The sequence below is a fragment of the Balaenoptera musculus genome, chromosome 1 (assembly GCF_009873245.2).
Source record: "Balaenoptera musculus isolate JJ_BM4_2016_0621 chromosome 1, mBalMus1.pri.v3, whole genome shotgun sequence".
Lineage (NCBI taxonomy): Eukaryota > Metazoa > Chordata > Mammalia > Artiodactyla > Balaenopteridae > Balaenoptera > Balaenoptera musculus.
This window is the reverse complement of record NC_045785.1, coordinates 43,567,384-43,584,694: the sequence shown is the minus strand read 5'-3', so window position 1 is coordinate 43,584,694 and position 17,311 is coordinate 43,567,384. Positions and strand designations below refer to the sequence as shown.

General features: G+C 35.9%; 1 protein-coding gene across 5 annotated transcripts in view; it reads right to left on the bottom strand.

Moving 5' to 3' along the window:
- Positions 1–17,311, bottom strand: part of ZFYVE9 (zinc finger FYVE-type containing 9) — a 187,430-nt gene that overhangs the window by 145,497 nt on the left and 24,622 nt on the right. The window contains exon 2 of one of the 5 annotated variants that reach the window (XM_036833828.1): positions 15,856–16,180. The exons of the other annotated variants lie outside the window; for them this stretch is intronic. The gene's annotated coding sequence lies outside the window, so the exon portion shown is untranslated. The remainder of the gene's footprint in view (positions 1–15,855; positions 16,181–17,311) is intronic. 5 annotated transcript variants of the gene reach the window in all.

The window sequence follows — 17,311 nt, the reverse complement described above, 5'->3', positions numbered from 1 at the left end:
TTGCTACTACATATACTACCCAGCTGATTGTGCTTGCCTAGCTAACTAAATGGATCCCCTTCCTCCTTTCCCCCAAGAATGAAGTGCAGTTTTTTAGCATGGCATAGAGATCCCTTCAGAACTTGTTTTCCAACTTGTTCTCCCACTACTTTCCAAAGCTCCAATCATACTAAACTAATAATATTTCTTGTGAGATGCTCTGCCATGCTTCTCTATCATTGTGTGTTCTGTACCTATGTTGAACCACTTTTTATTTGCCTAACTTGCGTTACCAAGGTTCAACTCATTCTCAGCTCAACCTCGAAGCCTTCCTCAATTCTCTACAGACTGTTTTAAAAGAGTCACCTTATGTTCCTGTCATGCATCTCTCTACTAATGGCAGCAGAGACCAAATGAATTTACATTATGGGTAATCCTGTTTGCCTTCCCCATTGGACCGTGAGTTCACTGAGATCAGGGCTATGTCTTCATGCTCTTTAAGCCAGGGTATAGCACATAGTGTTCAACAAATGTCTCATGAAGAAGTAAATTGAATGAAACTAATAAAGTTCATACTTAAGTAATCAACCTCATGATGAAGATTTCTTCTTCCCTAAGAAATAAATATTTGTGAATGTGTGTGTGTTGTAGGAGAGAAGGACAGTAAGCAAATACAAGAGAGAAACAAAAAACAGAAATTTTCTAGTAGGCGAGAGAAAAAGTGACAAGGATTTAAATAATTGGGAAATGTTATCATTATTATTCAAACACAGGCCCTTTAACATAATAATTACCCTTCTGGAGATTTATCTTAAGGAAATAATTAGATAAATACAAACGATGTAAAATAAGTTAACTGTTAGATTGATGTTTAAAACAGTTAATAGTGAGAAAAATCTAAATGTCAAACGGAAGTATCAGTTTACAAATGGTACAAATGTAAGACTCCATATTTGGGGAAAGACTTAAAAGTCTTTAAAAATATATACACTAAAATATAACAGAGAGTCTCAATAGTGTTTGGGTGGTTTACATTTTAGTCAAGCTTATCTATAGTACTAATTTTTCTTAGTATGAATGTATATTATTTGTTAATAAAAGAAAGGAGTATTGAGCATCCATGAATTTCAATTAATAAAAACCCAAGCTACTTAAATTTTTACTTTCAAATATGAAAACTGAAAAAGGAAGGAAATAGGAAAGACAAGTATTTTAAAAGATTATCTCCCTGGGGTGTACAAAGACGGTTAAAATTTTAATTATAATATGGGGAAAGTGAAAGAAGAATCATCTAAAATTAAGAAACCAAGATATTCTTAAAAAATAAACCTATAAGGAAAAATGACAAGAATAAAGATATTTAAAATATAAAATACAAGCAATTTATAGGAATCTCTGATGTGGGTTTGTTTACAACAGAAGAGATTTATTAAGGTAAAAATTTCCAAAATCCTGGCCACAGGTTTAAAAAAAGAAAAAGAATAAACTAGAAAATATTCTCAGTTAAATAATGTTTCCGGTCTTATCTCTAATTAATACTATTCACCACAGAACAAATTCAGTATCTGCTTAGTAAGCAAACTTCTTAACAGCATTTCCACCAAGAAGTGTGACAAAGAGTTAAACTCAATATATACAAAATTGCTTCAAAATCCCAAAGTCTTCTTTCTTGGTTTTCTATCCTAGTCTGGGCAGGGATCTCAAGGTAGGTGAGGCAGATTATATTTCCAAAGATGAGGAATTCCCTGGTGGTCCAGTGGTTAAGACTCCACGCTTTCACTGCCAAGGGCCTGTGTTCGATCCCTGGTCAGGGAACTAAGATCCCGCAAGCCATGTAGCACAGCCAAACAAACAAACAAAAAACCCCAAAATGTCTGCTGCAATACCTCCCATCCCACATGATCTTCTTACAAGAGTGGTAAACTCTATGTCCCCTTCCTCCAAAGCTGGGCAAAACTTCAGGACTACTTCAACTAATAGAGAAAAACAGGAGGGACACAACTTCTAAAACTAGGTCATAAAAGGTAATAGAGTTTCTGCCTGTTTCTCTTGGGACACTCACTCTTTGAATCCAGTTATCATGCCAGAGAGACCACAGGGAAAGGCTACATGCAGGTGATTTGGCCCATGAACCTTCACATATGTGAATGAGCAAACCTCAAGATGACCCTAGCCTCAGCCACTGTGTGCCTACAACTTCATGAAGACCCTAAGAGAGAACCTCTTAGCTAGTCCAGTCAACCTCTAGAACCACAAGACAGAATTAAATTGTTGTTGTAAGCCACTATGTTTTGGTGTAAATTATTACATAACAATAGATACATGCAACAGTAGGTTAGTAATTTGATACTCTTCAACCCGATTTTATATAAATAGTCTAGAAAAAAGGGTAAGAACCAGAAGACGAACAGGCAAAAAAGAAGACCCCTGATGGCAGCTTCTCCTCTACTGAATTATTTAGCTCCAGTTCCAAATTTACATATCCTACTCAATAAAACAGCCTTTGGGCTTCTTCGAGTACAGTTTAGGAAACATCTCATTATTCAAACAAGAAGCTAGATGAGGGAGGGGGTCTTACCTCCTCTAGAAGCTTACCAAAGTTTTCCCCCCAACATACAGTATTCTACTAATAAGAAAAGAGTTCCGGTAAATGCATTTTTTCATCTCATTAACTTCCCAGTGCCAATTTAGTACTCCTTATGGATTGGCACCCTGGGAATTCATCTATCTAGCCAGTTCCTTAACTAGTCTATGTATCATAATCCACCTGGCTCACCAATCCTAAAACTTAAGCATCATTCTAGATACTTCCTCTCCTTCTCCCCCACCTCTACATTCACTCTAACACCAAGTATTGCCAATCTTGCCTTTTAAATCTCTCATATCCATCCACTACTCTACATTCCCAGGCCATATGCCACACCACTGACATCTTTCTGTTGCCCAGATTTTTGTAAGAAAACTAACTGGTCTCCCTGCCCCCCATTTTGTGTCCATCTAGCCTATTCTCTACACAACTAAAAAACACAAATCTGATTATATTATTTTCATACTTAACACCATTCAATGGTATCCTATTGCCCTTAGGATAAAGTCCATACTTCTATAACACAGCTTTGTTGATTTGGTTTCTGCTTACCTCTCTAGTATGAAACCTTCTCTTTATTCTCAAATTCTTGCTCTATGCACTGATCACCCTGATCAACTAAACTTTCAATTCTCAATATTGCTCATCTCCATTCCTCAAAACAGCCCTTCATGCTGATAGACACTACAATATGGATGAACCTTGAAAACATTATGCTAAGTGAAAGAAGCCAGTCACAAAAGACCACATATTGTATGGTTCTGTTTATATGAAACATCCAGAATAGGCAAATCCTTAGAGACAGAAAGTAGATTAGTGGTTGCCAAGGGCCAGGGAGAGGAGGGAATAGGGAGTGAGTGCTAATGGATATGGTGTTTCTTTCTGGGGTGATGAAAATGTTCTGGAATTAGGCAGTGGTGATGGTTGCACAACTCTGTGAATATACTTGAATACCACTGAATGTGTACTTTAAAAGAGACAATTTTATGATATGTGAATTATATCTCAATAAAACTACTGGGAAAAAAACAGGCCTTCACACATTATTATTTAGGCCTGGAATATTCTGCCCCCACCACTATTACTCGACTAATTCTTGCTTACCCTCCTTATCCTACCCTATATATCACATCTTCCTTAAAGCCCTTCTATTCTAGGTCTAGGACAGGTGCTCCTTCTTTCCATATATCTTTCATTTCCTCTATCACAGCACTTACCAGCTGAATTATGATTTTTTTTTTAACTGTTTGTCTCCTCTTTCCAGGCTCATACTGATGTTTTCCAGAAAAGAGACTACTTCTGACTTATTGATCACTATATCCTGTGTGTGTGTGTGTATGGCACAATGCTTGGCACAGAGTAAGTGCTCACTAACCACTTGTGATCCAAAGTAAAATCACTAAAAGACTAACTTTCAAAGTACTTCCACCTGCAAAATTTTTCCATAGGAAGGATCCCAAGAGTTGTGTTGAGACTGCTAAGGCTCTAATATACTTACTATTTCAAAGTTTATTAATGCCAACATAAAATTATTAGTTTGCATACTGAAGTTCAAACTTAAACTATGTTTTACCAGGTCTTTCTATCCTAATCACAACTTCAAACAGCTTCTATTAGTTTGATGACTCACCTTTAAAGAAAAAAAAAAGGTGTGATTCAAGGGTATCTGTAAATACAATGGAATATCTAGAAAAACTGGGATTAGACTTTCAAATCAACAATTACCAATATGTAACAGACTTGCTTCTCTGATGTTTAATCCAAATGAACATTTTTACGAGCATCAGTGGAGTTTGGTGAAAGAACACTAGTGCAGGACTCCGGCAAATCCAAGTTTGAATTCATGCTCTAGCATTTAACAGCTGTTGCTGCTTTGAGGAGTTTAATTAAATAAACCTTTCTGAGTCTCAGTTTCTTTATACTCTGTATGAACACTATACTTCCCAGGATAGTTTTAATAATTAAGAATGTATTTATATAAAGTGCCTTCCTTAGGTCTCATATTTAAGTGTTTAATAAGTGGTAGCCATTACTATTCATCATCAAAAAGCAATTTGTGTGAAAGAATTACAAAAGAAAAGCAGAATGTGATTTGAACCATAAAGCCAACCAGGGGACTGGTTTGTTTATACAATTAATAATCCATCAGGGCCACTGGTCTTAAGTAATCAATTCAAGTTTGAACAATGAAATGAAACACAGGAACAAAAAAGTAACCTGACTCTTCAACTTTCTGAAGAGGCTAAATATATCTGATCCTATAAAAACATGCTTTGAATACAAACAACCTCACTCACAGTGGCAGAAAAAAGAAATGAGATAATCTTTGAAAAGAGCTTTATTCCTGCAGATCAAGACCAAAGTACATTAAGAAAGCAAGATGTGGGAAGCTGACATTATTGCTACACCACATTCACAGAGGGTTTCAATTTCCAGGATATCAATCTGGCATCTTTCACAAACACTGAATTCTCAGTCAAGAGCTATTAGTACCAGGTAGTTGCTTTCTCCTAGTACACACTGAAGAAAAGCAGAGTTGAACAAATATTAGGAAAAGTGATAACAGATGTATCAAATATATGTATGCACTGAAACCTTTAGAACAGCAACTGATCTGAGATTGGCACTAAAGCAAGTAACATGCGTAATTTTCAAGTCTAGAGTAATAAGACTCAAGACATAAAAACAAATTTGTGTATATATGGAATACTATTCAGATATACAACATCCCTAAAGTAGCAAATAGATTGTTTGTCCATGACTGGAACCACTAATTAACACTATATTAGCCCAAGTCCTTATCTTTAATTTTTAGGTAGTAGATATCTATTGGATTATCTTTGCCAACAGAATTCTAGGATTGCCTGCCTCTTGCTCCATACACACACATAAATTTTTATTGCAAAATAAAACCATATTCTGGGGAACCAATCAACTTAACCAGTTTATTACCTAGTATCCTTGTAACACTCCCCTTTTCCTTAAGTAAGCTCCAACTGGTTGCTTTAACTTGCAACAATAATCTTAACAAACATATCCCAACAGAACGATATAAATTGAGACTAATGACATCAAAATCAGAGTTTCAACCTTAATCGCATACCTAAAATTTCAAAGATCAGACACTAGCTCAGATATTCTATGATCTACAGTAGATAATAAACAAGAGATAAATTCATTGGGGGGAGGGTCTTATTTTTCAGATCACTTTAGGTAGCAGATTGCTCGGGAGATATAATTTGTACAGCACAAATTGTATGTACCAAAAGTAATAGCAAGAGTTTGTGTAAAGCAGGGTTATGACTCACCATTAATCTAGTCACTACAAGTGATATATTGGTACAAACTACCAACTAATGAAAAACTAGCCAAAAATAAAATTGTGTACCTTAACACCTACAGTAAAAATAGATACTGTGCTTGCTCCTGTCTTGACAACTTGGGGAGGTGGTGGGGGGGCATTTAGAGCACTGCGTCTTACTTTTAACAATGTCAAGTTTAAGAAGAGCAAAACCTGAATTGTATCAGCCAAAGCTTGGGGTAACTGAGTTGAATGAAACAAGTCCATGCTCAAATTACTTGTACTATGAACACTACAATGTTATTTATTAATAACAATCCAAAGAAAATCTCTAACTATAGGTGCTCTCACAGTTCTATCTTTGGCTCCCTTTTCTTCTAAAGTCTTCAACTACCATCTCCATGTGAATGACTCTCAGATTTCTCTAACCCTCACCTCTCACTCAAATTCCAGGGCCACAGCTTAACCTACCTGATATACAATACTTCTCCATTTGGATATTCCACTATACCTCGAATTTGAGACAGTTAACCCTTCACACTCGAGAGGACTATTTTCTGTTGGTTTTTTTTTTTTTTTTTTGCCACGCTGTGTGGCATGCAGGATCTTAGTTCCCTGACCAGGGAGCAAACCTGTGTCCCCTGCATTGGGAGCACAGAGTCTTGACCACTGGACTGCCAGGGAATCCCAAGAGGACTATTTTCTCAAAAGAGTTGTCTACTCTCAATGTCTCCCCTTCACCTCCCATGCATGCCCCACTCTTTTCTGGCTTCTTTCCCCATCTTAGCAACATTCAGTTATAGTAGATCACATCCTTCTTCTTTATGAAACTATTCTTCCATGACTTACTTATGTGACACTAAAATTTCTGATTTTCTCCTACTTCTTTGACTTCTCCCTCTCACTTTCATCCCTGACTCCTTCGCCCTTACCTGATCTTCTTTTTTTTTTTAATTTATTTTGGCTGCTCTGGATCTTCATTGCAGCTCATGGGCTCTCTAGTTGCGGCGCACAGGCTCTAGAGCTCGAGGGCTCAGTAGTTGCAGCGTGTGGGCTTAGTTGCGGTATGTGGGATCTTAGTTCCCCAACCTGGGATCAAACTCGGGCCCCCTGCATTGGGAGCATGGAGGCTTAACCACTGGACCACCAGGGAAGTCCCTAGCCAATCTTAAATGTTGAAATTCCTCAAAGTTCTGTACTCAGTTCTCTTCTTTCTTGATTTATATTCTTTTCCAAGGGAATTCTATCTACTACCATTGCCTCAAACACTACCTGTTAACAAGTCCTAATTTCCTTTTCTCTGCTTCAGACCTCTTTTCTGGGTTCTAAACCTATATATATATATATACACAAGTGCCTATTTAATGTCTCTGGGTCTCAAAGACATCTCAAATTCAATATGTACATCTACTCTCATAATAATCAATTCCATTTCTTCTCTGTTCCCTATATCATTAACTATCCAGACGCTCATTATATAGTCATTCTCTATCCCTCCCTCTCCATAACGGTCATCATCAACATTCAGTCATGTCCTAAAATTGATAAAAATCCATTTTCTCTGTCTACAACCACGACTTTGGTCCAAGCCACTATTATACCATATCTGGATTACAGAAATAATCTCTTCAATGATCTCCTCATAGTACTTTTGTCATCTCCTCCAGTCCATTTTCACTCAGCAGTTAAAGTAACCTTTAAAAAGAACTAATTAGGGGTCAACAAAGAAATCAAAAGAGAACTTTAAAAATACTTTAAGACAAATGAAAATGGCAATAAAACATATCAAAATTTATGGGATGCAGCAAAAACAGTTCTAAGAGGGAAGCTCATAGCAATAAACGCCTATCTCAAGAAATAAGAAAAATCTCAAATAAACAACCTAACTTTACACCTAAAGGAGCTAGAAAACGAAGAACAGACATAGCCCATAGTTAGTAAAAGGAAGGAAATAACAAAGATCAGAGTGAAAATAAGTGAAATAGACACTAAAAGACAATGGAAAAGATCAATGAAACTAAAGCCTGGTCTTTGAAAAGATAAACAGAATTGACAAACCTTAAGCCGCACTCACCAAGAAAAAAAGAAGACTCAAATAAATAGAATCAGAAATGAAAGAGGAGACATTACAACATACCACAGAAATAGAAAGGATCAAAACAGTCTACTATAAACAATTATACACCAACAAATCAGACAACCTAGAAAAAATGGACGAATTCCTAGAAACATACAACCTTACAAGACTAAATCATGAAGAAATAGAAAATCCAAATGGACTGATTACTAGTAAGAAGATTAAATCAGTAATGAAAAACCTCCGAACAAAAGTCCAGTGTCAGCCACATTTAAAGAAGAATTAATACCAATCCTTCTCAAACTCTGAAAAAATAGAAGAGGGAACATTTCCAAATGCATTTTATGAGACCAGCATTACCCTGATACCAAAACCAGACCACACACCAGAAGAAAAGAAAATTATAGACCAACATCCCTGATAAACACAAATGCAAAAATCCTCAACAAAATATTAGCAAACCAAATTCAACAATACATTAAAACGATCATACACTATGATTAAGTTGGATTTATTCCAGGGATGCAAGGATGATTCAACAACTGCAAATCAATGTGATATATACCATGTTAGCAAAACAAAGGATAAAAATCATATGATCATCTCAATAGATGCAGAAAAGTATCTGACAAAATTCAACACCCATTCATAATAAAAATTCTCAGAAAAGTGGGTATAGAGGGAAAGTATCTCAACATAATAAAGGCCACACATAACAAGTACATAGCTAATATCGTACTCAATGCTGAAAAACTGAAAGCTTTTCCTTTAAGATCAGGAACAAGACGAAGATGTCCACTCTCACCACTTTTATTCAACACAGTATTGGAAAGCCTAGCCAGAGCAATCAGGCAATAAAAAGTAATGAAAGGCATCCAAATTGGAAAGGAAGAAGTAAAACTGTCACTATTTGCAGATGGCATGACATTATATATAGGAAACCCTAAAGACTTCACCAAAAACTGTACTGCATATTTGAAAGTTGTTAAGACAGCAGATCTTAAAAGTCCTTAATCAAAACGAAAAATTTTTTTCTAACTATACATGGTGATGGATGTTAACTAGACTAATGGTGATGATCATTCGACACTAGTATATACAAATATCAAATAATTTATGCTGTATACCTGAAACTAATAGAATATTATATGTCAATAATACCTCAATTTAAAAAATTTAATCAAGTGATCCTTCAACTTGAAACTCTTCAATTGCTTTGCACTTAAAATAATATCAAAACTCCTTACTCTGACCTTGTAAGGTCCTGCAAAATTTAACCCCTGCCTAACTCTCCAGCTTATTCTTTTGCCACTTTCCCTTCCATTTACTTCTCTCCATCCACAATGACATCTTCCCATTCCTCAAGAGTATCATGTTCTTTCCACCTCTGATTCTTTCTCGATGCTGTCCCCTCTCCTTGCATTGTTGTTTCCCACTCATTTCTTATGACTCTCTCCTCCTGGCTAATACATACTCACTCAACCTTCAGGGGACTGAACTGAATTAAATGGATTAAATCTCAATTCCACAAAGAAGACCTCCTTTGACCTCTCAGACTAGGCTTCCTGCATAGTTCTCTTATAACCCTATAATTATTTTTGTAACATTGTGAAACATCAGCTATATGACGATAGGTTCCATGACTATTTTGTTCACCAAAGAATTGACAGCATTTAACATAGCACGTAGCAGGCTGTAAATAAATATTTGTTCTATGAATATATGCTGCGATTTTGTCAATTGACAAATTAATAAATATAACTACAACATTTAACTTCTCCTCGTAAATGCTGTACAATTAGTCGTCAATCCTCCCAGGCTTCATTGATGTTTATGATGACCTTCAATTTACCCATTAATAACTTTCTGATTTTTACTCTCTTGATTTCTCTAGCATTTCCATCAAGACTCCTTAAAAGAACTATTGTAAATTTTGCACTTCAACATCTAGCACACTCAAAATATGGTGGTAGAACACTCACAGGCTGAGAGCTTTTGCAACATGGTGTATGGTAAGGTTCAGTGGCCAACAGTGTGTAGTACTATCCGCCAAGCTAGAGCTCAATGACTGAGAGTGTATGTGAGCATCTAGAATGCAGACAAATACAAGAATATACTGAAATAGATTGTTTCATATATCCTTGAATGTCATTGTATTTGACAAAAACTTCCATAAAATAGTTAATAAATCATACTCTGTATGCCTATTTATTTGGGAGGGGAGAATAATAGTAATATTATTTATTGTTCACTTACTATGTACCAGACCTCATTCCAAGGGCTTTAGAGATATTAAACCCTTAATTCTCTTAAGAACCCTAAATAGTAGGTATAGAATTAAGTCCTCCAGAATGTACATATACAAGAAGGTAGAGATTTTGTCTTAATCCTCCTTGTTTTATCACTGGCATCCAGAATAGTGTCTGGCATACGGTAAGCACTCAAATATTTGTTGGATGAATAATAAGGAAATGGAGGCAAAAAGAAGGTAAGTAACTTGTACAAAGTCACACACAGTAGCAAAACCAGGATTTGAACCCAGGCATTCTGGTTTCATATCTCAGACTCTTAACCTCTAGGTATGTATATGTTTGGAAACAACATTCCTCCTTCACTTCTACTCTTTGGCATTCAGAAGTACTTGCAGTATAAAAATGCTCCTATGAGCTATAAGTTGTCCTTACTCTTTTTGCTAATAAAAGAAAGAGAAAGAGAAACTCTAGTTTAATAACATCTGAACATTAGACTACAGTATGTCTGAATTTATTAATGCTCCCACTACAGATAACAGTACTGAGAAAAGAGCAGGGGAAGAGATACAGATCAACAGGTTACTATAATGGACTTTTAAAATATACACATGCCTACTGTTATAGTATGTTCATACATATGTTATTTAATGTAGCATTATAATCAATCAGCACTACAGAGCAGTGCTGTGTGAATAGATTTGCCACAGTCTTTTTAAATAGCTGAATAGCATTCCATTATATGGATGTATTATCAACACAATTTAACTCTCATCCCCATCAACAAACATCTAGATTCTCTCCATATTTTTATACCTATACACAATATAATGAATATCCTTATACACATATCTTTACACTTTAATATACAATAAATCCCTAAAAGTGGAATTTAAGACAAAAGTATTATACATTTTAAATTTTAATAAATGTTGCCAAAATTTCAACCAAACATGCTATGCTTATTTCTATTTCCTCCAAGAGTATGTAAAATTTTTTTCTATAAGCTCTTGTCATTACTATTATCAATCTTTGCCAATCTTACAGGTAGTAAACGGGACCTGATATTCTAATTTGTATTTTTAATTAGGAGTAAAAGCTGAACATCTATTTATCTTTCATATGCCTACTGGCCTTTCTACAAATTGCCTATAAATATCCTTTATATATATATCATGTTTAGAATCTTCATTCCAGTTTAATGTTTGTTCTTTTTTTTTCTACATGGAAGTCACCCATTTTTGTGTAATCAAATTCATCAGTCTCCATTATGGCTTTTACGTTTCATATCATGCTTAGAAAAGCATTCCTCCTTCTAATAGTATAAAAATATTCACCCATGTTTTCTCTGCTATTTTCATGGTTATTTTTGTTTATTTTACTCTTTCATCATCTAGAATCTATTTTGGTAGGAAAAATTCTGTAACTTGCTTTTCGCATTCAATAGTATATCCTAGATACCTTTCCAGATCAAATACTTCATTTATTTTAACTGTGCATATAGAATTCTGAAATATACCTATATCGTAGTTTTATTTAGTCATTTAATAATTATATAAGGCTATACATTAGTTATATTATTAGTTACTTTTAGCACTGATGAACATTTACATTTTCTCTTATTTTTCTACAAGTACCAAGAATGTGGCCATGTACAATAAATACATGCCTCCTTATATACATTTTTTTAAAGATACACATTAAGAAATAGAATTATTGAGTCATTAGTATGTGTTTCTTGATATCGATAAATTACCCTCCAAAAATGATGTGCCTAATACATTTTCTTTCTTTTTTAATTAATTAATTAATTTTAATTAATTTATTTATCTTTGGCTGCGTTGGGTCTTAGTTGCGGCACGTGGGATCTTTCGTTGCGGCACATGGGCTTCTCTCTAGTTGTGGTGCATGGGCTCAGTAGTTGCAGTGCACAGGCTTAGTTGCCCCACAGCATGTGGGATCTTAGTTCCCCAACCAGGGATCGAACCTGCATCCTCTGCATTGGAAGGCGGATTCTTAACCACTGGACCACCAGGGAAGTCCCCTAAACATTTTCATTTTAAGAATCCATTCAACAAATATTTAAGTGCTTTCTTTGTGGTAGACACTTCTAGAGACTGAGCATTATGATAACCAATCCAGACAAAGGCACCGCTTTGGTGATTAAGAGTGCAGGCTCTAGAGACGGGTTGCCTGAGTTCAAATTTGGGCTCAATAAGTACTAGATGTCTGACCTTGGACAAGTTACGCTATCCTTGTACCTCAAGTACCTTATCAGTAAAACAATAATAATAGTACCTACCCTCACTAGGACTGTTGTAAAGACTGTTTTTGCCTGCCACAGAGAAAGTACTCAATAAAGTTTTCTTATCATTATTACTTAAATGTGCTCTTATCAACTTTTATTTTTGCCAATGAGAGAGGTAAAAACACTACTTCAATATTTAATTACCATTTCTCTCATTACTAGAAAGACTGACATATATTTTTTTCCTTTTTTATTTCCTATTCTGTGATCTGTTCAAATACTTTGTCCATTTTTTTCTATTGTGATGTTTTGTACTTTTTTGAATGTGACTGCTAAACGTGATGCAAATATTTTCTAGCATGACACCTAAGTTCTGACCCATTAGCTATCAAGTTCTATTTGTGGCCAAGTCACAAGAATACCACTGACTACTATTTTGCTAAGAGAATTTCATATCCTGCTCTCTACTTTAAAAGGTTTCCAATTACTTAGACTTAGGGGAAGGAGGTAAGGAAATACTCTCCAGGTGATGGAAAAGTATAAGCTAAAGGCATAGGGATAGTTTCTATCTCATCCACTCTTGTCTCCTTAACACGTGGCACGGGGTCTGACATAATAAACTCTGGATGAACAAGTATTGTTTGAATGAATGCAAAATCTCCTTACAAGGTTACAAGCTCCTTGTGGGCAAGGATGGTGTCATACCCATGTTGGTATCACTCCCTCAATGAGTAACAGCGCTTTTACACAGAGGAAGCACTCAAATGTTTTTACTGAATAGATTGCTATCTCTGTACTTGCACGAAGGTAGCTGAGGTAATCAATGTAAAATAAGCAATCCCTTCCTCATATAAAGATTACACTCTGATTTGTAGCTGCAGATAGCTCTGTATGGAGTCCCGTGTTGTTTGGGTCACTTCGTCTTAAATTCACTGTCTGTTTCAAGCCTTTGTTCTAGAAAAAAAATGTCCCTGGCAGTTATTGTGCCATGAGTCCATGCAGGTGCTGCTGAGACCATGTCTGTGCAATGTTTCTCATGTTTTAGTCTCTCTCCAAAGCATTCTTTCTCAATGTGTTATTTAGGAATAAATCCATTCCAGCACACTAGACACAGCTGTTTAGGCCTCCTGATTCCTCTTCCCACATGCCCTGCCTGGTAGAGCTCTGCTTTGCTAAGTACTGCTAGACTGGTTACTTTCCAGAATATCACTCTTGGTGATACAGGCTTGTAGTTTCATGTGAAATAGTGAAACTATGTGGCATAATGGAAGAAGTGCAGGATCCTTGGAGCCAGATGACCTGGGTTTGCACACTAACTCAGCCATTTACTAACTATATGACCTAAATATCCCTAAGTCTCAGTTTCCTTGTTTTCAAATGGGAATAACAGCACTACTATCTAACACACCTGGGTCAGAAGGCTGCAATAAGAGTTATAAAATTAGATTAAAATGCAGAAATATTTTATAAAGTATTCTACAAATATATGTTACTACTATATGAAATAGGGCTCAAAGACTCAGTAAAAGGACTCCACCAGACAATTCACTTCATGAGAGCAAGGATCACGTCTGACTGGGTCATGGCTGCATCTCCAAAGCCTGGCATATTTGTTGAATGAAAGACTAAAAGAATGACAGAAAATGAAAAGAGCACTCACCAGTGACCTTCGTCAAAATAATAAATCTCTGAGTTTCAATCTGCTCATTGTAAAGTGAGAATAATACCACCCATGTCAAAAGATTGCTATGAGGATTAAAAAGAAATAATATCAATATAATATAATATAATGGATACTTCTCTATTTCCTTCTTCCTCCAAAGCCAGATATAGTTTAGGACTTAGTTGTATAAAAGGTAGATCACTGTTAATAGTTTAATAATTGGTACTGACTCAAATTATTCTAGGGACAGTCAAGGAACATTACACTATCATCTGCCCTTTAATCTCAGTAAAAATTAATACTGTCTAGTCAGACAGAGAAAGATAAATATCACATGAAATCACTCATATATGGAATCTAAAAAAAATGATATAAATGAACTTATTTACAAAACAGAAATAGACTCACAGAGGTAGAAAACAAATTTATGGTTACCAAAGGGGTAAGGGGGGAGGGATAAATTAGGAGTTTGGGATTAACAGATACACACTACTATATATAAAACAGATAAACAACAAGGACCTACTGTATAGCACAGGGAACTATATTCAATATCTTATAATAACCCATAATGGATAAGAATCTGAAAATATACATATACACACGTATATATGAAACTGAATCACTTTGCTGCACACCTAAAACTAACATAACGTTGTAAATCAACTATACTTTAATAAGAAGTTGTTTTGAAAAAAGAAGAAAAAAATCAGTACTGGCAAAGTCATTATTAAATACTTTATCTCTGCCATGTTTAAACTGCTGCAGTTCACTGATTCACATACACATAAACCTTTAAAATGAACCACTGCCCTGGTGAAGTTAAGTCTTCTCAGAGACAAGTGCATCTTTATGTAACCTAGACAAAATAACTTACTACTAGTCAAAATCGTTTAAGCATGAAAGCCATATCAAAACAAATTCTATCTATTGGTCACAGCACATAAAATGGAACAACGTTTTATTGAGATATAAATAGTGTTCACATACATAAGCATCCAATCCCTATTATGCATCAGAATTAAATCTAGAGCACCTAACAACAGAGCCCCAAAATATATGAAGCATAAACTGACAGAACTGAAGTGAGAAATAGACAATTCAACAATAATAGCTGTATGCTTCACTACCCAACTTTCAATTATGGATAAAACAACTAGGGAGAAGATTAGCAAGGAAATAGAAAACGTGAACATTGTATGCCATCTAGACCTAACAGACATCTACAGAACACTCCATCCAACAACATAGGGATATAGATTCTTCCCAAGTGCACATGATTAGGAGAGACCTTATGTTAAGCCATAAAACAAGCCTCAATACATTTAAAAGGATTGAAACCATACAAAGCATGTTTTCTTACCACAATGGAATGAAATTAGAAATCAATAACAGAAGGAAATTCAAAAATATGTGGAAATTAAACAACACACTAAATAAACAACATGTCAAATAATAAATCACAAGGAAAATTAGCTAATACTTTGATGAAATGAAAATACTCTAAGAATGCAAACACAACATACCAAAACTTATGGGACTCAGTGAAAGCAATGCTTACAGGAAGACCTAAAGCTATAAACACTTAACAGTTTTTTAAAAAAGTAAAATTACATATAATAACTCTCTACCTTCAGAAACTAAAAACAAAGAGGAGCAAACTAAACCCAAAGCAAGCAGAAGGAAGGAAATATCAATAATAAAGATTATGAAACGAAGCATGACCCTGTGGGGCCCTCCCGGGTACAAACCTTTTCTGCGTCCCTCATTTCTTGTTTGTAGGAAATAGGTTTCATTCAGCCTCCTTGGCCTTCCCTGAGTTCCAAAGGGCAAATTCAAACAGCTGTGTATCAGGGAAGGGAGGGAACGCAGAAGCAGGAGGAGCTGCCAAGAAACAATAGTGCAGCTCTTGGGCAGGATCCTGGTTCCTCCTCAAGGAATATACATAACAAAGTCTTTGAGTTCTTCTGTAGGAACTAAAGCCCCCATCCAGGTAGAGGATGGTAACTTCAAGCTAAGCACAAGGTTCCTGGCACACCACTCTGTTACCTCACCACCAACTGATCAGAAGAAAGTCTGAAAAAAAAAAAAAAAAAAAAGAAGAAAGTCCGCACACAGTGGAAGATAATAGAGACTCTGACCCCCTCCCCAAATGATTCTCCCTTTAAAAACTTTCATGGTCGAGCAGGATCTTCAGAGTTGGTTTTGGAGTCCGCCTTTTCCCAATTGTCAGCCTCCTGAATAACGCAGCCATACCTTTTCAAACCAATACCTTCCTCCTGAGTATTAACTTTTAAGCAGCAAGAAGCTGAACCTGAGTTCAGTAACAATTAGAATGGAAATAAAGTAGAAAAAAAATAGAGAAAAATCAATAAAACCAAAAGTTGGTTCTTTCAAAAGATGGCCAAAATTGACAAATCTTTAGCTAGACTGACCAAGAAAAAGAGAGAAGACTAAAGTTACTAAAATCAGAAATGAAAGTGGGGACATGACTACTGACCTTACAGAAATAAAAAGGATTGTAAGAGAATACTATGAACAATGTACACCAACAAATTAGACAATCTAGATGAAATGGACAAATTCGTAGAAACAAACTACCAAAACTGACTCAAAAAGAAACAGAGACTCTGAACAGACCTATAAATTAGTTGATGAGACTGAATTATTAATTTCAAAACTTCCCACAAATTAAATTTTAAAACTTCCTACCCAAGGCCAGGGAGTTTCACCAATGACTTCTACCAAATATTTTAAAAGCAAATTAATACCAATCTTTCCCCAGAAGAGAACAATTCCCAATTCATTCTATGAGGTCAATATTACCCTAATACCAAATCAAAGACATCCCAAGAAAACTACAGACCAGGGCTTCCCTGGTGGCGCAGTGGTTGAGAATCTGCCTGCCAATGCAGGGGACACGGGTTTGAGCCCTGGTCTGGGAGGATCCCCCGTGCTGCGGAGCAGCTGGGCCCGTGAGCCACAACTGCTGAGCCTGCGCGTCTGGAGCCTGTGCTCCACAACGGGAGAGGCCACGATGGTGAGAGGCCCGCACACCACGATAAGGAGTGGCCCCCGCTTGCTGCAACTGGAGAAAGCCCTCGCACAGAAACGAAGGCCCAACACAGCCAAAAAATTTAAAAATAAATAAATAAATAAATAAATAAATAAAGGAGTTCCTTTAGAAAAAGGGATTCTTATACCAAG